This window comes from Etheostoma spectabile, chromosome 13 (genome assembly GCF_008692095.1).
Source record: "Etheostoma spectabile isolate EspeVRDwgs_2016 chromosome 13, UIUC_Espe_1.0, whole genome shotgun sequence".
Classification (NCBI taxonomy): domain Eukaryota; kingdom Metazoa; phylum Chordata; class Actinopteri; order Perciformes; family Percidae; genus Etheostoma; species Etheostoma spectabile.
In genome coordinates, this window is record NC_045745.1 from 21,515,691 (window position 1) to 21,543,609 (window position 27,919).

Genomic DNA, 27,919 nt, shown 5'->3' on the forward strand with positions numbered 1-27,919 from the left:
ATTTACTGCCAGTACAAACTATTTTGAAAAAACATTCACACTGACTATCTTCAAAGAAACAAGGAGATGATTTCCTTGTCCATCACTTACAGTGCACATGTATACACACAGGCATTACATTGACTGTAATAATTGTGGTCATAGTGTACTTTTGTTTCTTTCAGCGTATTTGATTAACAGCGGCTCTGACAATGCACTTTGCATCACCAATAATAACCTTCACAGATAAATTACCTAAAATTCAGATTTTTTTGAAAGTTTCAGTCAAAGGGCAAGAGCTCAGAGCTGCCATTATGACCGACATTCAATAATTATACAAGACAAAAATGGGTTGTAAAAGGGGAGACATGCAAATGTCTCCATTAATAGAAGCATCATCAGACCGTGCAGGAACATAATGCAGCCACAGCTTGCCATCAGTGCTTAGTGAATATTGGACACCAACCGACAGGGCCAGAACTGTAACTGTGAAAGTTCCATAGACGTTTACCATAACAGTGTTGTATTGACAGGATTCCAGGTAATGTAACATATTAGGGCTGCAATTAACAATTATTTTCATTATCCATGAACCTGCTGATTTCTAAAATAATAAATTTGTTGTGTGATATATAGAATTTCTGAATTTTTTATAAAAATAGAGACCATTTGATATTCGAAAGATCGACTATCAATTAATTGATGGTTTCAGCTCTATAGTGTACAGTTTATTCATGACTTTCAAAGTAAATATCCATTTGATTGTATACTGATGTTTTGACCTGATCCTTGTCCCAATTAAATTGCCCAGAGTGACTGACAGTGGGTGAAAATGTACAAAAAGTCAAATGCCAGCAGCTAGGGGATTACACTGCAAAGGTTTGATTTAGGTTTTAATTCAGAATTGAGATTTCATTTATTTTAAATGACGTGGGAAGTGAAAGTGTTTTCTGAAAAGTTTGAAGCTCATGACAGAAGTTTCCCTGAGTGGAGTGGGGGATACTACTGCAAGGAGAGATAAACAGTTATGACTGGGTGGAGCTATAGACGCCATAATGATGATGTAGTTATTACAGAAAACACATTGACAATGTTTCACCTTTGGTTTCTTGTACATAGGCGCTTACTCCTAATTTCCACCGGTTGCGGAACGGCGGCGGATCCGCTCTGGAACGGCGGCGGAGTTGTTACGTTTCCATTAAAGTCAACGTGGGTATTTCTACTAACTGCGTTCCGACTGCGTTCCGACTCCGTTCCAGCTTCGGCAATCCAGAGCCCTGCGGAGCAGATACACGAAGCTTCTATTTTTGCCAGACGCCGGAGAGCTCCACAGCGATTCAGCACACGGCAGAACAGGACAGGAAGTCAAGCACAGAAACAAAATAAAACATCAGGTTAATTTTCAAAATAAAATAGACCGTGCTCACGGCGGATCATATACCCCTGCGCTACACCTTGAAAACACAGCACAGAGTCGTTTACCCTCTACTCCACTGGATGGAAACAAGCTGTTGTTATTTTTTTGTGGTTTTATTATACATACATTCGCAAGATCTTGTGGGTCCTCGTGACTTCAGCTGTCAGTCGTGGCCGCAGCCATTCCGCAACAAATCCGGACCTGGTTGGTGTTGACGGACGGCAGAGCACGGAGCCGTCACGCAGCGGAACGGATCCGCAGTCGTTCTGCAACTGGTAGAAATTGGGGGTTAGTCTACAGTTGTGCTAATTGCTAAAGTACTTAGTGTAAGAGCATAATCATAGTAAATATTAAATGCACTGAAGTTTTCTGAGGAAAGAGCAGTTCACTGTGCTAGATTCTGTTATAGACAGGCATAAAAAAGTATTGCATTATTATAGTCTTTCAATCTCCACTGCAGATACTTTGTCACTCACACACACACACACACACACACACACACACACACACACACACAGACACACACACACACACACACACACACACATAACAAAGTATTGGCCATATTAAATGAAGTTTATTCTACTGAGTATGTTCATTGACTCTGTCACCATGGTATTCAAGATTAACCAATCAATTTGCCTACATCTAGGAGGAAGCCAGAGAAGCACTAAGTCTGTCTACAGAGTGGAATCATGTATTATGGACAGACCAATTAAGAAAGGGAGACAGAACTCCAGATGGAGATGAGACACTGTGGCAAAACTGAATTATGGGAAGACATCTACACAGAGTGACTAAGCATAAAGTCAGATTGATTGTGAAAGAAGACAAGGAGAAAGAAGAGATGGAAAAAGAATGATTTGAATGGATGAAAAACAAAGTGTCTCATCAAGCCAACAGAAAGAGATTGATGCAAATGAACAACATTAAAGTCATCTGAGTATTGGAGCAGAAAGTTTTTTTTTGCAGTGGTATAAGCTAAGTCCGATAACTATCACTCATCCAGTAGGAAGGGGGATACAGTACAGTGGAGTAGATGCCGTTTTAGAATACAGAAGCACAGCTGTCGCCTACAGCTAAGGCAGAACGATTACAGCTTAACTCCAGCTAACATCTGCCACTCTGAGTCGAGGAGAGCAGACCAATGGAAAATACCGTAGAGAGAAGAATTAAAGACAAGGGCAGGGATACCTTATGCTATGTCACACTGTCCATTCTATATCTGTTACCTTTCCAGAGGTAAAAAGAGAATTAAATAAAACATGGACAGATGCGAGAGGAGATTTTGCACCAAAGCCACAAGGGTCTGCAACACTACCCAGAGAACTGGTCGGCTGTGAGCGTGCATGCATGTCTTGTGTGTGAAAACAGAGTTGGCCTCATTAGGAGCTTGTTTGGGTAGGAAAGGGCAACACTACCGTGAGAAGGAGGATCAAGAGGGAGCAAAGAGGAAGCTTAAAGTACAGCAGGGCTTGAAGTCAGATTGAAGGCTAGTCTCTGCGAAGACTGAGAGAGAAGGACATCAAAGAACTGCAAGAAATACAAAGTTAATGGGCTCACTCATATGTGCAGGGCCATTCATGTAGCCTTGAATGAACAAAATATTTTATGTAAGTGGAAAAGCAATAGGGATCCAGAGGAAATTATTTAATGAATTAATCATGGTTATGCTTGCCATAAAGAATACATTCCACATCGTTATAAATAATTTCAATTATCACTCATGGCTACTTTAAATGAATACAAAAAAAAGGGTTGGAATGACCACAATCCTGATGGTTTTGAGCCTTGCCAGGAAATTGTTCTTACTGAAAGTGGTGCTTGAGGAGAGGTTAAGTAGTCAGTCAAATTTTAGAAGTTAGGGATAGGGGTCATTGATTGACTAAACGTAGCTGTAGTAAGGCTCAGGTTAAAAGGTTTATCCCCATTACACCATGAATGTGTGCAGCGATTTTTAAAGTAATATGTCAATCAGACTGACGCCAGGAACACACCGCACGCTGCATAGCCGTGAAGCGTAGATTCGTGACTGATTGCGCGCATGTGTGTGAGTGACTCACTAGGCTCGTTCGAGATGAACTGCGCCTCGCCTGTAAAGTGGACGAGAGCAGGCGATAGCAGCGGGGGGCGGGGGTGACAAAAAAGTGCGGTAAAGTCGGACAGTTTCCAGCCGATTCCAGCCGCCTTCAGGCTGGACAGGAAGTGATGAAAACCAGTGGTGCGATTCCGATTTAATAAAATATAATCAGACCCTCATACCAGCTGGTACACAGTCTCCAGTTGTTTTGTTTGACAGAGTAGCTGGCAAAGTGCTCTACATGCGACTGTTGCTGATTTTAATGAACAACAGACTGGAGATGATCGTGATCTGAACGGATTTAGTCTCTTTGACTTCAAACTTACTATCAGTCACACAACATGTGTTCTGGACAGAATAAGTCTTTAAATCAGACAAATAGCAATTAAAATCGCTCCGATTCAAAAACAATAAAAAGTTTATATAAAACGTCATCATGTTGTAAACCAATCAGGTGTTAAATCAGCTGAGAAGCCGGCGTTTCCCAGCATGCTCTGGGTCCGCCTGGGTCCGCCTGGCTCTTGCAGTCGGTGAAAAGCAACTGCGCGCCTGGTCTAGAACTGCGGCCGCCTTGCTCTCGTGAGATTTCCGTTGCCCAGTGTGCATGACGTCAGAGCAAGGCGGATCAAGTCGGACACAAATCTAACCGGCATGCAACGGGCGCGACGCCGTTGATCGATTCTGCGCAGACCTGGCTCATCTCGAACGAGCCTACTGTCTGTCTGTCCACCGTGTGCCTGATCGCGTGTCTCCCTGTAGACACAGCTGAGAAGTCAAGACAGCCAAAATCACCATAAACTTGGGTATTTTATTTAAAAAGAAAATTGGTTTATTTGGTAAAGTGTCCAGCTGCACTTCCTGTGTGTGATTACCTGCCTGGATTGACACATTCACTTGTGGTTCAGGGGAAACAGAGGAGACGCCGAAACGATTGCTGCAGCGCGCGGGCCGGACAGCAGGGCCGGCGATTGACTAGGGCATCACATGTGTTTGGGACGCCGTGCCACCCTTAGGTCTATTTCCTATTAATAATAGAATTAGAATGACAAGCGAAATAAACATGTTTATTAAACATGATCATCCTAGGGCGCCCCCTCAGCCACACGTTCACTTGTCAACCTGATTAGTAGATTGAATTGATGAGTGTCGATCATTGCCTAATTAAGGGATAACTTCAAACTAGTGAGTTAGTTTGAAGTTCCCGTGACGTGGCGTTTCCAGTCTATGGGTCAGACTCGCTGTGCGTCGCTTAGTGTCCACTCTCGGCGTAAAAAGAGAGACAAGCAGCGGCACAGACCACGGAGCTAATGCAGCGCTCCTTCCGTGGTCTGTGCAGCTTCAGGTTTATTGCTGTGGGCATGCTGCGACAGATGTGTCCCTATTTCTGCCAAAGTTTTGGGTTTCCACCTCCGATGTAGAGCAGTGCGCAACCACTTCCCTAAACTGTCTCATTCAGAGACCAGCGTCTCTGTCAGGAGGACTGAGCTACCGTATCAGCAGAGCAGTCACGTAATGCACAGCAGACTATGGTGCATGTGAATAATTTTCTGAAATATTGTGACTTAATTCTTGTAAAAGCCTATTGTATTATCACTTTATTTTTCTCAAATATCACAGATGAGATATATTTTTTAATGTGCACAAAGTTCTGAACGTGAGCAGAAATCTTTCCATAACACATCTGAAATATTACAGTCCAGGGGTTTATTAATAAATTAAAATTAATTCATGTATCATTCGTGAGGTGAAGTCATAAAAAATCACTAGAATGCAGGAAATCAAGTATTTAATGCTCAAAAATGTCAGGGGGTGGACCCCCAGACCCCACATCATAAGTCACCATGCACACAAATCTGGAAACAAAACCCTGGCCTTTGGGTTGCCAGACCAGTTATGATTAGACCAAATGTTGGTGCCATCTAACTAACATGCAAGCTAGAAAGGGGGGTTGTGCAGTGTTGATATTTTGGCATGAAGGTGGCACTAGAGGGGAAAGGTAGGTTGAGCAAAAACCTAATAATTCATCATCTTGGGACTATGATTGTCCTCAGCAAATTGAATGTAATTCTGGACATTCGGTTTTGATATCTTGCATACACAGTTGACAATTTGACCTGAGAGTAACACAACAGGGAAGTGTGCGGGTCAAACAAAACATCCGTTGTTTGGATACTCAGAACATTTTATGTAATTAAGTTTTGATATGTAAAAAAATTGGGAGATTGGAGGGTATTACTAGAAGAAATATCACAAGGAGTCCAGAATGGTGAGATTTCACCCTTTTTGCATGAACAACTTACGACATTTGAAGGTGTCTGTCATCTAGGTTTGATTTTTCTTTCATACAGGTAAATATTTTGCCGAATGGTGGCACTAGAGGAAAGAGAGTGAGCTAAAACTAGCATCAGGATTGATCCTACTCATGGATGTCATGGGGTCCCCAAAATCAGTATTATCTGTCTTTTATCCAGAATAGATTGCAATATGACAAGTTATGTAGTGGTATAGGATGGGCACATAAACTAACTGACACCTCCAACCTTTGGAGAAAGTGTTTGACAGTCACATTACACACAAGAGATGTTATGGAACTTTGCTTTTACTGCCTGAAAGTAAATCCGATGCAAATTAAAAGAAAAAGAACACGTTCATGTGAGAGTTTCATTTGTGCCAAGTTTTGTTTACAGTATAAGCTTTGGAAAAATATACTGTTAGGTTGTTGTGTTATGACTTTCACACCTTTAAACTTTCATACAGACGCACACATACGTCCCAGTATGCACCTGACAGAAGAAAGAAATGAACACTGAATAGGTAGAACTCTGATTTGTACAAAATTAATAAGCACATTTTTTTGTAATTTGAAACACTTTTGACTAATGTTTCCTTGTAGTCATGCTCAAAATACAACAATAATACAAAAACAACAAAACAATAATAATTATAATAATAATAATAATAATAGTATTGTAACTGCCGTAACATAGCTACTTGACTATGGTGCACATCATAATACTTGTACTGTGAGTGCAAGATCAAATTCAAGTCTAGTAATCTTTGTCACAGAGCCTAAGTAGACGGCAAATTAAAAACCTCAGCGAGAGAAAAGAGGAATTTGGAGCAGATGAGGTGAAAAAAGAAAATGGGGCTGCAGTGGCTTTGATGTTTCCGTACAGCATCCCTGACAGCCATGCTGCAATGGGACTACGAATTTTCCCCATTATTTAAGCGGTGAATGTGAAGAGTCTACCTAGTTAACATGTAGGAAAACAGAAAATAACCATGTAAAAGCAAGCAGACTTCAATGTAGAGCTTTGGTTTGTCTAGAGGTTTCTATTGAGAGTGGGATTATGTCTGAGTGGCTGCAGAGGTGACTCACACATACTGTATTCCATCTGTATATTAATACCTAAAGAGTTTCCTAGAGAACAGTATAGTAATCTAAGCATTGCAATATTTGTTTTCATTGTTTAACAGGCAGTTGGCTCCCCACATATAAAGCAGCTTGGCAACAGTAGTCCTTTCCCAAGTGGATTTTATTCTGTAAATATTTTTTTTTTCTCTATGTCCTCATCACAGTCACCCTGCACCCTTACTTTTAAAAGTGTCTCAAAGACACATGCTCTCAAAGCCCAAATACACACATATGCATGTGGTACAGACCAACAGGTCCACAAAAGAATGAAAATGAAGAATTTGTCTCTCCACACACAAAAACACAGAAACCTATGGAGGTCAAAGAGGACATGCTGCAGATTACAGGGAGGAGGTTTCATAACACTCTGTCCAGTGCCAAAATACACAGAATTAGACACAGAGTACATGGGGCTTATGTTCGATAATAAGAACTGAGGAGCAGGGTAGACAGAAAGTAGAATCCCTTTGTTCTTTTGGTGTATAGAAACAGAGGTCTAAGCCTGCATTTTACATAGCACCTGGTGGTACTGGCGATTTTCCACATGATTGTATGACGTTGGGAGTGCCCCTTAAGTGGCACATTTGTATGACCTCCTGTTGTGTTTTTAACCCCCCCCCCAATGTAGAACAAGAAGACTTTATATTTCACAATTATAGTTTTCCATCAGATTGTATTTTATGATCTCAACATTTCTGACTGCACTTGAAGGCAGCTTCATTTCACGGAGAGAGAAACAGAGGGACTGTGCTTTGTGCTGGACCTTGTTGCAAGAAACATTCAACTGTTACACAAACTCTTGGGCAGTTCAGTGCTTGTGTTTTTGTGTTTTCTTGTAGCAGCGATAGAGGCAGTAATGTTTACTGTTTACTGCAAGGGACTCTCACACTGCGTTAAAACAGACTGACAAGTCTGGTTGCCGATTACATGATTTCAGCTTGACGTTGGGTTGCGTATCTCCACTCTGCAGTCCCCATCACCACAGCCTTATCACACTACGTCCATTCAAAATGAATGGAAAGACTTGTTTTTTTGCTGGACAACCACCTATGTGAAACAAGCTGAAGGTTGGGATTGCATACTGTATATCTTTTATTTGATAGGACAGCTTAGACATGAAAGGAGAGAGAGAGGAGGAATGAAATGCAGCCAAGGGCTGCAGGTCATAACCGAACCTGTGGATGCTGCGGTGAGGATTGAGCCTCTGCATATGGGCGCACGCTCTACCAGGTGAGCTACCCAGGTGCCTAGGATTGCATATTTTGCCATGAAATTTAGCAGAGGTCATGCTTGAATTAGGGTTGGATATATCATGAGATGACAGCAAAGTGTCAGATATTTCTCTATACTGTATTGCAGGTAATGTTGATAATTAGTGAGTATGACTGCTTTATTCAAATCACTAAAAAATACTTTAACCGGCAATCACTTGAAGGCAGTATGTCAATATTGGATTTACAGGATATTTGCATCAATGTGACCTTAAAGGCACCCTGTGAAGTATTTGATCACTATAAGTTCTATGGAGCAATGTAACACACACACACACACACACACACACACACACACAACCACACACACACACAACCACACACACACACACAGTGTGTGAGAGCGTTTTTTATACACAGATGTTTAGCTCAGCTCAACTTTCAGCAGCTGACTGAATCCTCCTTATGTAACTCTATTTCATATTTCATAATCTTCTTTTTCAGCCCCTCTGTCTGACGACGAAGGCTTTGTAGATATAAGGCGAAAAAATGTTTGAGATGTGACAGAGGAGGAAAAAAAAGGAGGATTGGGAAGGGAGGGTGAAAGAAGCAGAGGCAAACATGGGAGTGAGCTGAAGTGACTAATGGAAATACCCAGACATGCACACAGACCTGGGTCAAACACCATTTACAGAAACTTTTCATAGTTTGCCATGGCTTTCTGATGTGCCAAAATTAGAAATGTTCCCATGCATTTGAAAGTCAGTTCAGCATACTTTTGTGAAACTGACCTGATGGTATAAACCCCACACGTCTGGTGAGGTTAAACCAAATGCTAATATGTACATGCAAAGATGACTTGTGCCAGGTCTTCAGGTAAAAGTGAAAATGAAAAAGCTGTCTATGTGACATGATACCAATCCTGTAATCCTGTAAAGACACTAGCAGGAAGAGGCGTATCATTCAAACCCTCAGCAAATATTGTTCAGCCGTCATATTCATCAGAGTCTGATCCCATTTGTGGGGATCAACGCCCCGGTAACATAATCTCACAATAATCTGTCTCCGTTTATAAACACAAGTATCACAGCCTTTGAATCAAATGTATTTTGTGTAAAAGAACAGAATGGATTCAAATTTTTATTTCACGTTAGCATCCCTGTCCAAATCAAAAACAGCACATCTCTAATACGGTCAGATTGGCTGTTTAATGCCTTTGTGTGAGATGCTTTATCATCATTTTTAAGTCTCCATCACCTGGAGGTTATCACACACACACACACACACACACACACACACACACACACACACACACACACACACACACACACACACACACACACACACACACACACACACACACACACCTCCTTTCACAGGGCTGCAGAAGGAAAAAGCATTCATGCAAAACAGGCCCAGTGGGCTAATATGGATATACACAGACAAGCACATTCTCACATGTTATGTTTTCTTTACCAATTAATGTTATGTTTTCTTTACCAATTATTACAGTTAGTTTTACTAAAGATTTTCTTGCTATCACTGTATGACAATTTCAGAAATAAATGCCTTCCTATCAAAAAATAATTAGCTTTTTACCTCTTCATTTTTGTCACAAACATGCACCCGAGCCACAATTAGACACATTCAAGCACACCGTTGCATCAACACTGACAAACTATGAGAGGAAGCAGCAACAGAAATCTGTCCAAACTGGAAATTATTCGACAGCTGTGGCAGCACAACACAGCAGCACAGCATAATCATTTGTAAGTAACCTGCAGAGACTCAAGGACATATGAAGTTTGCGTGGACATAGAATATGCATGTACACAGGTGTGTTGTGTGACTTGAGAAGAGGCAAATATTCATAGATTAAAATGTATTACAATAAGCTAAGAATGTCTGCAGCAACACAATCACTTTTGAGTTGGAAAACAAAACAATTAAAAGCAGAAATGACAGTGTGCAGTCAGGTACAATCAGAGTCAATTTTAGTGTCAGAAACTTTAAATGATTCTCACAATTATTTTTTTCCCCCCACTGAGAAATAACTACACTGGATGTGCAAAGCATCAGGGACTTTCCTGATCGTCCTGATTTCCAGTTGCAGTCACATTTTAATTATCATAAGCTTTTGTACCGTAACTCATCAGCTTCTGTTTATCAGCCTGTTTGCATGTTCTGTTTAACGTTGTGATTGATATTTAATAAAAGAAACTCCATAAGAGATAATGGCTTTTGCCTGGATTCACATCATCAGTCACCTAGATGGAAACCGTTGTCACCCCTAATGTGTGCAACATCCAGTGCACAGCTCCATACCCACTGTGGCTTGAGAAATGTACCAGGATCCCGTCAGCTGTGGCAGCTCTGTCCATTTTTGTATATCACCGAATCACACTCTGGAAATCCTTTCTGTTATCGCTGACAAATGCAACTCACGTCGAGATTTCCTCCACACCAAAACAGACAAAGTTACTACAGCCAAACGCTTTTCTCCTTCATCTTCTCCACCCCTGTCAGCTTTCACCTCCGTGACAAACCTCTCCTGTTCATAAATCTGTGAGATCTCAGCCACTGACCACGCCAGACGACTTGCAGTGGACGTGATAAGATCCCCAATACAGTCGTGACCTTAACCACCTGAGTCACAGCCCCTTCTCCCAGCACTGCTCATAAGAAACTGCAGAGGAAATTGCGAGGAATTGCAAATTCAGCATTGATGTGACTGGCCAAGTCCCTCTATCCCAAACTTTTTCTGTCACGCACAGCCTCAAGCAATCTGCATCTTAAGTAAACACAGACCTATTTCCAAACGCTGTTAAACATGTTGTTGCATCACAGCCATAAAACTAACCTTGACTAAGAGCTAACTTTACACACTTTTACAGATTCAGCTAATCCACTTTCAAAATTAAACACACAAACTGATCTCATTTAGTATCTGGCAAAACATTTCTGATTTCTGCAACTTTACTGATGATGGAAATAACATGGACAATGGGTCAAATGTAATTGGAATAGGACGATTGACGTTGTAAACACTTCAATTAGGCAAAAAAACAAAACAAAAAATGATCATTTGTTGAGGTAGAAAATGAAGTGTCAGGCACAACTGATTGAACTGAGTTTTAGGCTGCAGCTATGCTTGGCAAGGGTCAGAGTGTGGGAGGTGTAGAGTCTGGCTAAACTTTTTGACAGTTAAGACATTTCTGCTGAAAAACACAAACATTTAAAGCTCATCAATATCTTAACTCTCTTTACTGTTTCTTTCAAGGATAACTGAGGTAAAAGGTCATTTTAATTCCCAACACTCAACTAGATGTTATTAAAGGAAAAAGATGTAAGCTTGTTGTTGATCCTCCTATCATCCTATAATGTGCTAACTTATTGTTGCTAGCAAATAGTAACACAGTACAGCTTTATCATTATCATTTCTTAAGTACATGGCTTTCTGAGTGTACAGTAACAGTATTATGCATTTAAATAATGAATGTGCAGTTTAGAATGAGGATGAATCAAGTCTCTAGATACAAAAAGAGCATATTGCAAACATTTTGAAGACATTTTTTTATTGTTGATAATGGTGATGATGGATCTTTCACTACTCGAGGGTTATGCACAAGGCCAAACCAATCTGAGGTTCTCCGACAATTTCAAAATGACCTTTACATCATACAAAGAGTTTTATCTGCTGGGAAAATTGAAAGCTGGTGAACCACAAATGGACAATGCCAAATATGCAACTGTAGATCAGAGAAGCTCAACATTTAACACAGCCAGTGTACACAAAATAATTAAAATACACTACTGGCCCAAAGTTTGGGGTCACTTAGAAATTTCCTTTGCACTACATTGTAGACAGAGTACCAGCTAAGATCAGATGCAGTTGTTCAGTTGTTGATCAGTTGTTTTTTTAACCAGGGCAGTAGTTTTCAGATTACATTATGTGCTTAAATAATTGCAAAAGGTTTTTCTAATGTTTTTCTAGTTAAGTTTTTTAGAATGATATTAGATTAGTAAGCAGAATGTGCCTTTGGATCATTGGATGAATGGTTGCTAATAATGGGCAAAGTACATATTGCATTAAAGATCAGCCACCCACTCAGATCAGCTGGCATTCTGTTTATAATGGAGAGGTATGGAAATTTGTAAGTGACCCCAAACTTTTGACCGGTAGTGTATGTTTGCAACACCATTGGGAGAAGTTTCCACTCAACATCACAGTGCAGCTTCTGTACAGTAGTTTAAGGTTTTCATTCTCAGACCAAGCAGTGCATGAAGCTGATTTTCCTGGTCATCAACGTGTTATATCAAACTTCTTATTCAACTCACGCTCACACTTCACATCTAACATTCATGAGCATGTTTCCAGATTATGAACTTGCAAAGGTATATTCATGTTGTGCAACAAAAACAGCTTCCCTTTCATGTTTTGGTCTATCAACTCACTTCAGAGGACTGGCACTCACAGCTATACAAGGTTGTCAAAGAGCAATGTCATATCTTTTGAAGGTTTTAACAAAGTGACAGTGTTTGAAAAGATAGTTTTACAGTAATGGGTTCTTAAAGAAGCTGTGCTTAAGCTTCATTCAGAGCTTGTAGATTTGTAATAAAACTATGAAAACTATTTTTGAAATGTCCTTGACAATGTCCTGTTAAATGCTCCAATCTGTACCTGGATGTTTCTAAAGATATTCTATGATCAGTCCCTCCAGGATGTTGCGATGTTGTGATTGTGCAAATTCAACCAATCACCGTGACTTTGGTGCGACCCACAATTTTGATCAATCACCGCCGTTTTTTTTGCAAACTTCACCGGAGTTAACCCTGGGGGCCCTGAGGCCATTTTTGCAGCATTTTTTTTCAGGACAAACTGGGTTATTGGAATATTGGTTGCAGTGAGGTCACTTGCATGTTAAAAATGGTTGTAGGCCTTAAAGAAAATAAATAAATAAATGAATCTTCCAGATTGGATTGATATCACAGACATATAGTAAAACCTAAGCCATTTTCTATTCTAAAACACTTTCATAGTCTTGGGAGTCACAGTGAAGAAATAATCATATAACTTATACAGTTGAGAAAATACATGCATTTTTTCCAAAAAAGTCAAGATGTTTTGCTCTCATGACATTTATATGCCAATAATAACATAATAATGTCATATTTATTGATATTACACCCACAGCAATAATACAAGCAATATGTGTCTAAATAGTGCACCATTTGGCCTTATAGAGTATATAAGCATTTTGTCCCCTCTGGCCTTCCATACAAGAGGGGTGCTTTATCTCCCTATATGGCATGTACTTCCTGAAAAATAGACAGGACAGACAGGAGAGAGACGGAAGAGCAAGCCAGCGGCAGAAATGAGCCAAAATGCGATGAATTTGGATAAAGTGGACCAATTGGATATAACAGTATGGATTTAAAGCCCAAAGAGGCTGAAGTTCCAGGCTGGATAGAAAATCCCTGTAGAGGCTAGAAAGACAGGGAAAAGACCTCCGTAAACATGAAATCGTCAGGATTTAAACGAAACCGAAAGTGAGTAAATCGCTTGTATGGTTCAAAAGTTATTTAACTATGAATCAGAGGTACTTTTTTACTCGTGGGCGAGTGTCTCGGGCTCAGAGGGTTAACCGGAGAATTCTCCCGACTTCAACCAATCCCAGCAGTCCCACATGCCAGACTTTGTATCAGTATATGACTCTGAGAACCAATTACCAAGCAGGAGTGAGAACGGGTTGACGTCACATGTACGTGGCCATATTCATTTCCTTGCTTTAACGAGATGTGGGTGACTCGTACAGCAATAGACTTTGCAAAGCATGTCAGACCGTCCTGCCATGTATACATTTATGTATACATTTTACCTTCAATGTACACTGTAATGTTTTTTCACTCTGATTTTGCTGAAAGCTGCTGCTGTGATAATCCTGTCGGTTCCTGTCGGTCTGGCAAAGCAAGACCATGTCAGAGTTGATCGTTCTTGGCGGCTGTGGACCACAATGTATGGCAGCTTTCATCAACTTAGGAAAGAAACCAAGATAGGAAACTGGAAGACACAATGCCCAAATGTACAGATACTTTTGCTGCCATTTACTTGCATCTGGAGTTTAAACACAGCTTTCTCAAAACAATGGAGGAAACCACAAATGGTCACAATGTCATGCATTTCAAAAAGTCTAATCTGTCAGTAACCCTACCGACCAAATTGGCAACCATTTATTTCTTAACCTATAAAAGTTTATTCTTTCTGCCATAATTCAGTAAATACCTCCTTATACAGTGGTATGGAAAGTATTCAGACCCCTTTAAAATGTTCACTCTTTGTTTCGTTGCAGCCGTTTTCCAAAAATCCAAAAAGTTAATTTTATTTCTCATTAATGTACACTCAGCACCCCATCTTGACAGAAAAAAACAGAAATGCAGAATCTTTTGCAAATTTGTTAAAAAAGAAAAACTGAAATATCACATGGTCATAAATATTCAGACGCTTTGTTGTGAAACTCATATTTAACTCACATGCTGTACATTTCTTCTGATCCTCCTTGAGATGATTCTACTCCTTCATTGAAGTCTTGCTGTGTATGATTAAACTGATTGGACTTGATTAAGAAAGGTACACACTTGTCTATATAAGACCTTACAGCTCACAGTGCATGTCAGAGTAAATGAGAATCATGAGGTTGAAGGAACTGCCCAAGAAGCTCAGAGACAGAATTGTGGCAAGGCACAGATCTGGCCAAGGTTACAAAAAATTCTGCAGCACTCAAGGTGTCTAAGAGCACAGTGGCCTCCATAATCCTTAAATGGAAGAAGTTTGGGATGACCAGAACTCTTCCTAGACCTGGCCGTCCAGCCAAACTAAGCAATCATGGGAGAAGAGTCTTGGTGAGAGAGGTAAAGAAGAACCCAAAGATCACTGTGGTTGAGTTCCAGAGATGCAGTAGGGAGATGGGAGAAAGTTCCACAAAGTCAACTATCACTGCAGCCCTCCACCAGTCGGGGCTTTATGGCAGAGTGGCCCGACGGAAGCCTCTCCTCAGTACAAGACATATGAAAGCCCGCATAGAGTTTGCCAAAAAACACATGAAGGACTCCCAGACTATAAGAAATAAGATTTTCTGGTCTGATGAGACCAAGATTGAACTGTTTGGCATTAATTCTAAACGGTATGTGTGGAGAAAACCAGGCACTGCTCATCTCCTGCCCAATACAATCCCAACAGTGAAACATGGTGGTGCAGCATCATGCTATCGGGGTGTTTTTCAGCTGCAGGGACAGGACGACTGGTTGCAATTGAAGGAAAGATGAATGCGGCCAAGTACAGAGATATCCTGGAAGAAAACCTCATCCAGAGTGCTCAGGACCCCAGACTGGGCCAAAGGTTCACCTTCACACAAGACAATGACCCTAAGCACGCAGACTAAAAAGTCTGAATACTTATGACCATGTGATATTTCAGTTTTGTTTTTGTTTTTTTAATAAATTTGCAAATATTTATACATTTCAGTTTTTTTCTGTCAAGAGAGGGAGCTGAGTGTACATTAATGAGAAATAAAACGAACTTTTTTGATTTTTGGAAAATGACTGCAATGAAACAAAGAGTGAAAAATGTAAAGGGGTCCGAATAATTTCCGTACCCACTGTGGTTTTCATCTTCAGTGGCGGAGTCCGCCGTTCCTGCACTGGACCAGGAATTCTCAAGAAATGATGCATACATGTAGTTTAGTGTTACTGTTTGTTATTTTATTTTATTGAGATCAGCCTCACTGGTTACGATTACTCTCTTGAGACCGTAATACTGTATTAAGTGAGGTATTGCTAATGCAAATAAAACCGTTCCTACTGCCACTGCCATCAGCACTTACCACGATCATCATCAAAAATTAAAAGTTATTAAAAGTAGTCTGTGCATGCCACTGCACTGTGGAGTTACATTTGGACACAAGATGTAGGTCAGTTCAGATGGATGAGATCAACACTTTAAGACCGTTCAAACAACCAAGGACAGAGAGAGAGCCCTGAGAACCACTCAGGCAACTTTTTGCTGATACACCACTAGAGGATTCTTGCACACCACTATTTCCATTTCTTCAATGGATGGTTGAAACATTTAGCAGTTGAGGAGTATGCACGAATAGCTTCACAGCCAAAGAAAAATACAACTTGCAAAGCAGAAGATGTCAAAGTGCCCTCATCCAAGCACCTCATCAGCATCCTACAGCCTGCACAAGAGTGGCATGACAGCAGGCCCCCCAAGTGCACATTCCTTTGAGGTAGTGCCACAGTTTTTTTCCTTTGTTGCAGTTCAGCTAAAACATTTCTGAATTTTCAGATAGTTGCCCCAGTGGTTGGCTTTCAGTTGAAGGAACTGGAACACTTGGAGGGGGCATCCCATTACTCTTATTAACACTCAAAATAGTGACGTTAGACCACCTTGACAAAACCAAAGCCATGAAAGACCATCTTTGCATAACAGCATTATAAAAACACCAGGAAATTCAGCAGAGCTTTAGCTAGATGTATATAGAGTTCTTCTCTCCGACTACCACCATCATTGAAAAGTTGATTGAGGGAGCTGCGCTGATGTGTGTTACTGTCAACACATGAGCTCCCTTGAACGTGTGTTCATGTTGCTGAATGCCAAAGAGTTGGAGAACGTCCTATAGATTTTACTTAACCCTGATGTGTTGATCTGCTTCCCAGCATGGCAAAATCTTCGCCGGATACAAACCCTTTGTGACAGAGATGATTACAAAGTACAAAGCATCGTTCCATTTTGTTTACAGCGTCTGCCGCTGAGATGGAAAAGTGAACAGTGAAAACGAAGTAGTATCAGAACCAAATCAGAACTGTTCTTTCTGTGTGGGAGTTAATACAATTTACTACACAGACAGATACCTCTGTGCTCTCTACGTGAGCATGGTCCATTTAATCTCCGTCCATAGTCCAACAATACTTGGGTAGAGATGTACTGTATATCAGGTGTATATGCTTACTCAACCTTGTCTTTTCGCAGAATTTAGCTGTGCGCACCAAAATAATGCAGAATTCATAATGCATACTCTATTTACGAAAGCAGAACCATAATTACTCAACATGGCAGCAGAATCTTGCTTATGAATCATGTGTTTTGTAACTAGCTCTTTTTGTCAAGCTAGTCAGGCAGTGTAACATAAATGTCTTTTTCAAAAGAAATAGGAAGCACAGTTTTCACTTTTCAAATATTTCTGGTAATTGTACATTCAGGTCAGTGATGTGCGCAGCATAACTGCAGCCCTCTGCTGTTGTTCCAATTGAAGTTACTTATTGATGGAGAAAGTCTGTCCTTCCTCTAAAACTACATACTTTGTCAACATGTATTTGTAAATGGTATACACTGTAAATTGTTGTTTAATCTATTTTTAAAGTCCTCAATCCACTCAAAAATAAGTTATGCTTTTATTTACTACCCCTTGATGTATAGGTTTCACTGTGGAGGATGATTTTTGTGCAGAGTTTGACACTGCAATGTTTTTTACTCATCTGTTAAAAGTTTCTCTGTGCTCACCCTGAATCTCAGTTTAACATGTGGATAGCCAATCATGGTCACCAGTGTGATGTGGAAACCCGGAGCCTTCACACACAGAGAATGGACTTTTTAGTGAAGTACAGTAGGAGACTGTATCTTGTATTCAGCAGTTAAAACTTTTGAAATTATCAATATTTGAATATTCATAGATTCTGGATTTGGGGCTGGGAGTAGGACTACGTGTGATGTGCAGATGTAGCGTTAACACATGGGCCTTTTGAAAAGCTAAAACCAAATCAAATGATGCTGCAAAATGAGGTACCCGCTTACATTTGCTCTACTGCTTTTCTAATGTGACACTGGACTACAAATTCACGGGTTTATTGCTTTTGCCGCAATGTGTCTTTCAACTACTGTAGTTCCATCATTTAGTACACAAAATTGAAAAAAACACACGTCATTGAGCTAGAGACCAAATCTCCCAAATGTTTTAAGAACGTGAAGTGACTGTGCATTCACAATATGTCATCTTCCCTATATACAATTTCAAATTTTGCTCATAGTAAAAACTGTGCCACATGATGCCCTAAGGGCAGGAGCGCAACTACCCAGTGTCAGCGGGGTATGAAGCAACAATTTTGGGTCCCCCCCACGTAAAAAAAGAATATACATATTATATATATATATATATATATATATATATATATATATATATATATATATATATATATAAAATAAATAAATAAATAAGTGTGCCGGACATCATCATGTATGGCCTTTAAATAATAAATGTTAATTTTAAAGTATATCAGCCAATGTCGGCCTACCATAATTATAAATAATTATATGGTATATATCAGGGTGCTTGACATCAATGGTTGCCCAGTTGCCCTTGGCAACCAAATAATAATCACCCTTGTTTGCCACTGTAGCAACCACATTATTGTATCCCATTTCTTTTCTTGTACTTGATTTTCATTTCAATAAATAATTAATCATTGATGGCATTCAAGCATATGCGTTGCGGATGTTTAAATTTGTGTTCTGATTTGTTTTCTTACGTCCCCGCTAGCAGACATAGGCTAATTGTTATTTTTCCCACATGCGCAGGGTTTTTGTACAATTTTTTTCCCCAAAAAGGACACAGTGAATAGGTTGGTCAACGGAACTTCAAACCATCCTGGACATTTAGTTTTGTGTGGTCTAACTAATAGAACTTCTACTTGATGCCATCGCCGACCTCATGTCTGTCTCATTCTCTCGTTGCCTGTGTTCTTCTCCACTAAGACATAATGTCAAACAAACATTATATAATAGATTTTCCATGTTCGTTTTTCCATATTAATAATATTAAGAAATTAATTTGTGGGAATCTAGTGGCTCCCCCTACACTTCCACCTAATGTTAGACCTACCTGTTGCTTTCCCCTGTGTTTCCTGATCTACCATCCCCACACCTGAATGAAATTAACTCACTGTAAATATAACGCCAAAATTCTTAAATCAGACTAGTAATGGGATCAGATAAGACACCCATGGTGCAGTAAGGTTGTGCTGCTGTTGAAATTACATTCACATTTTGGATTTTTTTAAAGAGAGAGAGAGATGTAACCATGTAATTATAGCTTCCATGTCACCCAACAGATGTACCTATATATCATGTATGTCTGACAGCACAGCTAACATGAACAGCTAATGGTAAATCAAATTAATGAATTTGTGTGTTTAGTCATTAATTCAACATTAGTGATTCCATGGTAAACCAGAGTTATTGCATAAGTTATGTTTTCCAGCTTCTTGTCATTCATTATGCATGCTACTTTTAATTTACCAGCTGTTATTTTACGAGATATGTCATGCATGGGATTGGTACCATAGGGTTCAACCAAAATCCAAATGTAGCTATCAGCAACATTGGTTTGCATTAAGCAGCAGTAAAGTAGTAGTAGCTAGTCTGAGAACAGTCTGTTAACATGAATATTTGCAAGCCTCCAAGTTTGGTAGCACATTTATGCATGACTCCACGGCAATCTAGAGTTATTGCATTAGTTATGTTTTCCAGATTCTTGTCATTTGTTGTACATGCTACCTTGTATTTTCCAGTTTTCAGCTCAGCAACCTTGATTTTGCATATTCTAAGTTAGCCGTACAACCTCATTTGGCTGCTACATTCCCAGTGTTGGCACGCTAGCTGGTCTGCTGATATGAATATTGGCAAGCTTCCAAGCACAAATGTCACACTTTAAATCCTACCTGTTGCCTTTCACCATCCACTTCTTTAACAGCTGTCGCATCCCTTTACATGCTTTTCTTTCTTTCTTTGTCTACTTTTAGCCCCCGACAGCTCTTTTGCTTCATCCATCTTTTGCCATAGATGACAACTCACTACTCGTACCATCACACCCTCTTCTATGTCAACATTCTATGATGTGATCTTATGAGATAGGAGGACTCCTACTCCAGCCCAGGGGCGGAGTGGGGCACTAAAATCAACCGGGAAAATTCTGCCGGCACCGGCCCACCACTGGCCCAACCACCCATTTATCAATAACACAAACAAAATCTATTTTTTTTAAACCCAAATTATGCTATGTTTCTTTGTGTGGAATTCTTCCATCTGTTCTACGCCAGCCAAGTCTACGCATTTGGCAAGGACTTAACGAAAATATGAAACATGACCACTAGATGGCACTAGACAAATGCACATTATTGACAATAAAGTGTAGGTTTAAAGCTGTTATGGGTTTTCTATTAATAAACAGATGCTGAAATATAACATCATATACTTGTAGTTGTGACTTCTCATAGCATTGTCTGATCAGCATCAACGCTGGGCTGAGTCTAACTGAATTCTGAGACTGAGGAAAAAACAGAACAGGCGCACATACAAATTAAACTTTTTTACAGCATAATGATAATTGCCCTTGATTGAATTTTCCCCTGATGGTATAGGTTGCGTGGAAAGAGGTATACAATGCACCCCACCTCCCAACAAAATATACCCACTAATTAGTCATTACCATACCAACATTTTTGCTACTTCAGAATAAGGTTATATCTGCGTTCAGATCAGTTTTGAGATATTGAGGTTTAAAGTTTTAGCATTGCAAATAGCAAAATCACAAATGGAGGACAATACACATAGCAATACTGCCACTCATTCAGATAAAACTGATCATAATTGTTTTGTTTATGAACAAGGTATTTCAAGCCCAAGACTGGTTACTTAAAATGGAGCTCATTTGAGAAGCTGTTACTTGCAATGAGGAGATAATCACTACCCAATAGGCTATCTAACCTGTTTTTCAGTCAATTCCCCTGCAGCACTTGTTGAAGCCTGATTTTGGAATAAATCCGTCATTCTGAGCACTTTGAGCACGCTTCTTCTTCATTCTGGTCTTTTCGGCCCCTACTTTTTCCTTTTTCTTCTTGCGCCATCCATGGGTAACATTAAAACAGCAAGAAACCACACCAGTCCCGACTGTCAAAAAATGATGCTACTTTTTCTCGAACTTTGCTGCTTTCTCTCTGTCTGACATGTGTCTTTGGGTCATACCATTGCGCCAAGGTGCGCTCATTTAGGTCCCTACATTTCTGTAAATAGACTCGACCAGCAATCGGTTCATTGGATAAACGCATTCCCCATTCCCATGAGGTTTTGCTCCATTCTATGTTGATTTAAGAAAAACAAACAAATTAAATTGTTGTATTTGTATTTGTGACCATGATATTTCTGTAACACCTGAATATGAATAATTAAATTAAGATAGGCTAGATTGATGGGAGAGATGAATGTGCAGGATAAGTATGACTGATATAGCATATAGGCTAGCAGTATGAATAGCGGTTGGACTGTTTACATACTGACAGTGGTAGTCCTGGAGATTTTTGTGCCACTACGTTGATTGTATGCCTGTTACCACTTCATTGTCTTACTCTACTGTCAAAAGAAGAAAGACCAAAAGTAATCTTTAAAAATGTCTCTTGTGTGGGCTTGTGTTTTACCAAAACACACAATTGACACAGTTAACACACAGGATTTAGTAAACTAGCTTTTTGAACCATTGTGCCTCCATAAGGTAGCAGTCTTTTCTCTTCTCTATTTCCTGCCGCTCTACAAGAACACTGCATCTAGTACTGTCATTGCAGCTGTAAGGGCTGACCTTTTTAAATCTAGTTCCATCCTGTCAATACAGATCCATGGAACTAGATTGTACACCCTTGTGGAGCATAAGCTCTATTCCCGATTAGCAGACCCACAGACGGTTGTTTCATCAATTTGTGTGGTCACAAATAGTAGGACATTTTGGGTGATTATGTTCACCTTGGTGTGCTCTAGATTTATCAAAGATACATAATCAAATTTTTAGTTCTGGAATCGTTTTAGATGACAGAAAGTTATTAGTAACTATTTTGATGACCAACTAATCATTGATTTTCTGGTTTCAGCTTCTAAAATTTGAATAAAATATCTTCAGGTTTGAAGATGTGGGGCTCCAGGATCTTCTAATGCGTATTTTTAGCATGGCTCTAGGGATGGCTGTGTCGGTAAGTTGGTCCACCACTTTGGTCCAGACTGAAATATGTTGACAGGTGTTAAATGGATTACCAATGGATTGGACATTCATGATTCCCAGAAGATCAGTTCTACTGACTCAACTGACTCAATTCTACGTGTCACTATGAGGTTGACAATTGTGGTCCAGAGTGAAATTGTTTCAACAACTATGAGATGGATTGCCTTGAAATTTGGTTGAAATATTCATGTTCCCTTCAGGATAAATTGTAACTTTAAGACTAAAGGAGTAATTCATGAATCAAAATAATCAAGAGATAAATGTATTATAAACTGCAGCCCTAGTTTTGGAAATGCACAACTTGATTTTTATAGCGTTCTTCATTTTTATCTCTGCCTCCTATCCTTCCTTTTCTCTCTCTGCTCTCTTGCAGTCCTGCTATTACAGCTGTCTCACTGTTTCCCCTCAGCTCTTAGCACTCAGGTAGACTCATATTGCAAGGCCAGCTGGTAATTAGTGGTATTTTAGCAAGCTTGTGAATTGCTCCCTATCCCACCCCTCTTCACCTCTCTCTTTCTCTTACCAGCTTACCCCCCCCCCCTTCACTGTCTTTCTCGTGTCCCAGTCTCTCTCTTGTGCCCCAATTCCACATTACAGCTAAGATAAACACCACAGATTGAGTAGCTGTGGCTGAGTTCAGCACTCTGCATCCTCTTCTGATTGTTCATTCTACCTTTGTGCATCTGCAATAAAAAATAGAGGAGGGATTTATCATCACATCCGCGGTATCTTGTCACATTTTTGTTTGTCTCATCTGGGCACTGTTTATTTGGCCACCTTACTTTTTTGATCTGATCAAATGTAATCGCCCCGTACTGTTTTAGTATTTGGCTTCATCATGTCTCCCCTGGCTAATTCCCCCCACCTCCATGTGGCTCCTCTATCATTCTGCTTGCTATGCCGCTCACAGAGACCTGTCTAATTAGAGCGCAAAGAAGGGAAAAAAGACACAGACTTCTTTCTCTTGTTTTTTTTTCTGTGCTTTTTTTTCTCTCAACTTCTTGTCTACACACACACACACACACACACACACACACACACACACACACACACACACACACACACACACACACACACACACACACACACACACTTTGAGTTGTACACTATGCAGATATTGCCCAGATGGGCAAGGAAGCTGAAGATGTGAGCTGTTGTCATCAGCAGATTTAAGTCATTGCATGATGATGGGAGCATTGCTCTGTGTGTCTGTGTGTGTTCGCCCACACATACATGTACACACGTACACACACATACAAACACACATGTATACACACACACACACACACACACACACACACACACACACATATACACACCTACTGAAGTGTCCTTGAACAACACAATGTAGCTCTACGAGCTCCAGGGATCCTGTTTTGTTCTGTGTTCTCCACTCTGACCGTTTTGTGCAGATAAAAACATTGAGAAGTAAGGAGTTTCCCTGCAGGAACATTTAAACTCTCCAACGTACAATAAACTACACAACAACTTGAGTGACTGTGGCTTCTGTTAGCTGATTTCGGTTTGATGGCAGATCCAGATCAAACATGCTGTTGTTGTCTTTTGAGCTTAACAGACTGAGTCTGAGCAGCTCGATTAGCTTGTCCTTTGTCTCAAATGGCAGACCTCAATTTAGGCTGCTTGGCCAGGGGTGGTTGCCATGCCAATCAGTGATCAAATCCCACCGTTGCTTTTATAACCTCTTTCTTTTCATTGCTGTCAATGTGCTACATTTAACCCAACGGGCAGCGGTTATTGTGTTTTCCGGCCTGTATTTGCTTCCACATACTGTAGGTGTCAACTAAAGGATGCCATTTCCCAAACTGTTCTAAAAACTATTCAAAATCTGTTTATTTTGTTGTTATTAATGTTTAGTTTGTATAGGAGGTGTTTCAATATGTGTGTGTGTTATATCTTCAGAAATGGTATTATAAAATGTTTTATTAATGTTCAAACCACAAAGCGTCAGAACCATTCTATGCTTGTCTGTTTTAGTTATTATTATTATAATTACTACTACTATTATTATTATTATTGTTATCATTATTATTGTTATCATTTGTTGTCTGCCGCGCTGGTTCAAATTCCCGTGAAGTGGAAGAAACATGAAACTTTGGGGAATAACTGGAAATGGTGTGCATGTGCTTCTATAGAAACATGAACCCAATCGGCCACTCGGTGGCGCTGTAATTGAGGCTTCAAAATGCAAACTTTAAAAGGCCCCGCCCCCCACACCATAAGTCCGATTTATATGAATTTTCTCACACAGGTGCAGCTCAATGTGATCTACAAAAAAAGCCTCAAGGACCATTAAGGTCCGCCTAGAAAATATTCCGCCATTTTGAATTTGTCAAAAAAGACATTTTTGAGATCTCCTCCTACACCATAGCTCCAATTGCCACCAATTTGTCAGTGAATCATCAATGGATCAAGCTTATTACAAGCTGTATAACGCATGTCCATATCTCAATTACTTTTCAAGTTATTGACCAGTGAACTTTGAAAGGGGCGTGGCTCTGGACATAAATGGACACAAATAAGCAACACTAAGGCCAATCATCACAAAACTCACAGGGTATATTCAGATAAGTGCCCCAGATATACCCAGACAGCTTCATATACATACACCACTAATGGGCGCTACAAGCGCAAGATAGGTGAGTGGCATTACACACATTTTACTATAAATCACATATTCATTGTCCAATCATCACAAATCTCTCAGGATATGTCCTCATAGGTACCTGAACTACGCCCTGAAAGTTTCATTCAAATTGAACACCAGGGGCGCTATAAATGCAAACAAACTCCAGGTGATATGGCGCAGATTAGGCTATAAATGACTAAATGTTTGTCCAATCAACACAAACCTTCCAGGAAATGTCTACATAATGACCTCACACATACACTGCAAGTCTCATTCAGAGTGACGACTAGGTCGCTTTAAATGCATAATTACTGGACGTGGATTGACGCAAGGTTTTAGCTTGGAATCGCAGCTTGCGGCTTTATTAGCGATTGTTTTTGTGTTGCTTTTCTCAAATTGCCGTGAGCTGGACTGAGCTACATATCACACTGAATTTAAAATACTGTTTTTGACAAATCAGTTGTAGGCATTTTAAACAAAGTGCACTGTTTGTCCAATCATTACAAAGCTTGCAGGATATGTTTTATCACGACGTTGGATCCTGTGTGAAATTACTTTGAAGTCGCTATTGAGAAAATGGTTTGAACCCGTGAATCGCCGCTTGCGGCTATATTTTATGGTTTTGGCTGTCTTTGGCATTATTGTTGTTACTGGTGGCAGGTAGCCCTGATATGAGTGTGTGTGTGTGTGTGTGTGTGTGTGTGTGTGTGTGTTTGTGTGTGTACATTCTTGCTTGTTTTTGGATTATGGTGGGATAGCAAAAGTGCTAAAGATGAAGGTTAGGGTTGAACTAATGGTTGTTAAGGCCCCTGTGTTTATCTTGTCCTTGTCAACATGAAATACAACCCCTCTCTCTCTCTCTCTGTGTGGCAGTAGCTGTGTGTCATTGCTGTGGGCCTCGGTCGTCTGCTCACTTCTAAAAAGCCGGATTCGTGTGTATCCACCGCAGCGGATCATTGGGAAATTTAATTACCCGTCTGAAAGCTCTTTCAATCAGACAGATTACCCGCCCTGTGTGTGCGTCTCTGTGTTAATGCAAGTGTGCATTGGGGCGTGTTTGTGCGTGTTTGCAGGCGTATATGGTCAGTGCGCATGCATGTGTTAGCACAGGCTGCCCACTGAGCACCACTCCTGGGAGACCATAGAGGCAGTGAGCGGGGAACTGTTTTTTTTTTTAATGCTTTTTTCTTACACAAGTGAAAGTAAGATTAATGAAGGGTGTATTTGATCAATTTCCATCACACAGAGACAGATTTCTTATGAAGAAAATCAAAAGAAAACTTAACCTTTGATATTCTAACCCCATACTCCTTTTTATTTAATATTAGTGCATGATACTAAGCAGCTCACAAAAGCAGCAGATTCCATTCCTAAGGCAAATAAAATAGCCTAAACCTCTTTGAAATGTTCAACTGGATGGGAAATCAAATAAAAATCAATTTGGTATTGAAGTCTTAGAGATAGATTCTATATATGGTACTGCAGTTTAATACTCCCTGGCTTTCTTTACCCCTTTCTGCTGAGGCCTAATCCCTTAGTCATGTGGACTGACTTTATTATGTGTAGGTTTTTTCTTTTCTTCTCAACTGGACAAAATAATTCCTGTGAATTATTCTAAAACACAATACATCCAGAGCGTTCAGTTCCAGTGCAACAAAGACAATCCGGAGGCTGGGGAAAGGGATTTAATGTTAATGTATTTGCCTTCAACACCAGAGATTTGGGGCCAGATGTATGAACAATGCGTCTGTGCCAACAAAATGAATATACCATGTCCCTACACGTAAACTGGTATTTATTTGTCTACATCCATGATGTTCCACTTCCAAGATTGCTCCGGTGCCACAGGAAATTCAGCCGAAAATGTCTTTTCGCAAATGTCTGTTTCCTTCTGCTTTCTTTGTGTTGGAATTTTTGACTCTGGTCGATTTATGAGGGACTATGGTTAACTGCTAAATTGAGACAGCTAGCTAGACTATCTGTCTAATCTGAGTTTTCTCTCGCATGACTAGAACAACTTTTGAACATACACGTTCTACCAAAACACGTACCTTCCCGAGGCTATATTGCAGTGTGCAAAGCTTATCGCCACCCATGGTGATTGTAATTGGTTAAATGGGAATAATCCAGAGCATGTTTTCTTCCATCCCAGAATGCTGTGTGAACTAGCCAGACTCTCCTCCGCAGCACTGCGGAGGTAGGTCTGGCAATGCGAGACTAGGTATTTATAAAATCTGAATGTGTGGAGGATGTGCGTACCTTACGCACACTGCACATGAATTTGTTTTATTTACTTTGGAGTGTTCATGATCTTTTCCTTTTAGGCTCAATTGTGCAGTATTTTGTCAAGTCTGTTCCAACAGGAGCACTATAAATTAATCATTAGTCATCTTACTAACGTCTAATAATAATGAGTAAGATATTGCCGGCAATCATTTTTGACAGGTAAATGTAATGAATCTCAACGATGTAATCGGAGCTGCTAAAATTGCACTACTTCTTAGCTGTTCTTTTAATTGATCAGTATCAATATGCACGCAGCTGATTAAGGGTGTGTTTTTATATGTTTCTGGCTGACTACAGGAGTGGAAGTCTGGCAAGTTCTACAATAACTGAACTTTATGACACAGAAGCATTCATACTTTTGAATGCTTTAGAAATTTGATGGAAATAATTTTGGTCTTTGTGTGTAAGAGACACAGTAAATCACCACATTTTATGCATTTCATGCATTATTACTTGTATGCATCTGACCTAGGTGCTATCTGAAAGCAAACAGTGTTTTTATTTACTGAAAAAACATTCACTGCCACCCAAACAGATGGGTGACACTAATCAACATAAAGCTTTTCAGGATCCTCCACAAAAAAACAACCGCATCAGGTGTTTCAGCAAGTGCCCCAAAACAACATGTGTTTACGTTCTAGTGACAAAGCCATCTAGCGGTCGTAGTAGTTATGACAGGAGCAATAGGGGATTGCTATTCGTTTCCCGTTTCAACCCGTGACAATCAAGATCTTCTAATGTAACAAAGTTTGTATTTTAACCCAAACCATTTTTCCCTAATAAAT

At 40.0% G+C, this 27,919-nt stretch overlaps 1 protein-coding gene and 1 long non-coding RNA gene across 2 annotated transcripts in view; one reads left to right on the forward strand and one right to left on the reverse strand.

Moving 5' to 3' along the window:
- The window catches only part of rtn4rl1a (reticulon 4 receptor-like 1a), a 97,507-nt gene that overhangs the window by 18,594 nt on the left and 50,994 nt on the right, over positions 1-27,919 (forward strand). The window lies entirely within an intron of this gene.
- Positions 74-21,649, reverse strand: LOC116700219 (uncharacterized). The gene is made up of 3 exons (XR_004334602.1): positions 21,638-21,649; positions 16,541-16,550; positions 74-1,690 (listed from the first exon to the last, which is right to left on the reverse strand). It is a non-coding gene; the product is annotated as an uncharacterized LOC116700219 (long non-coding RNA).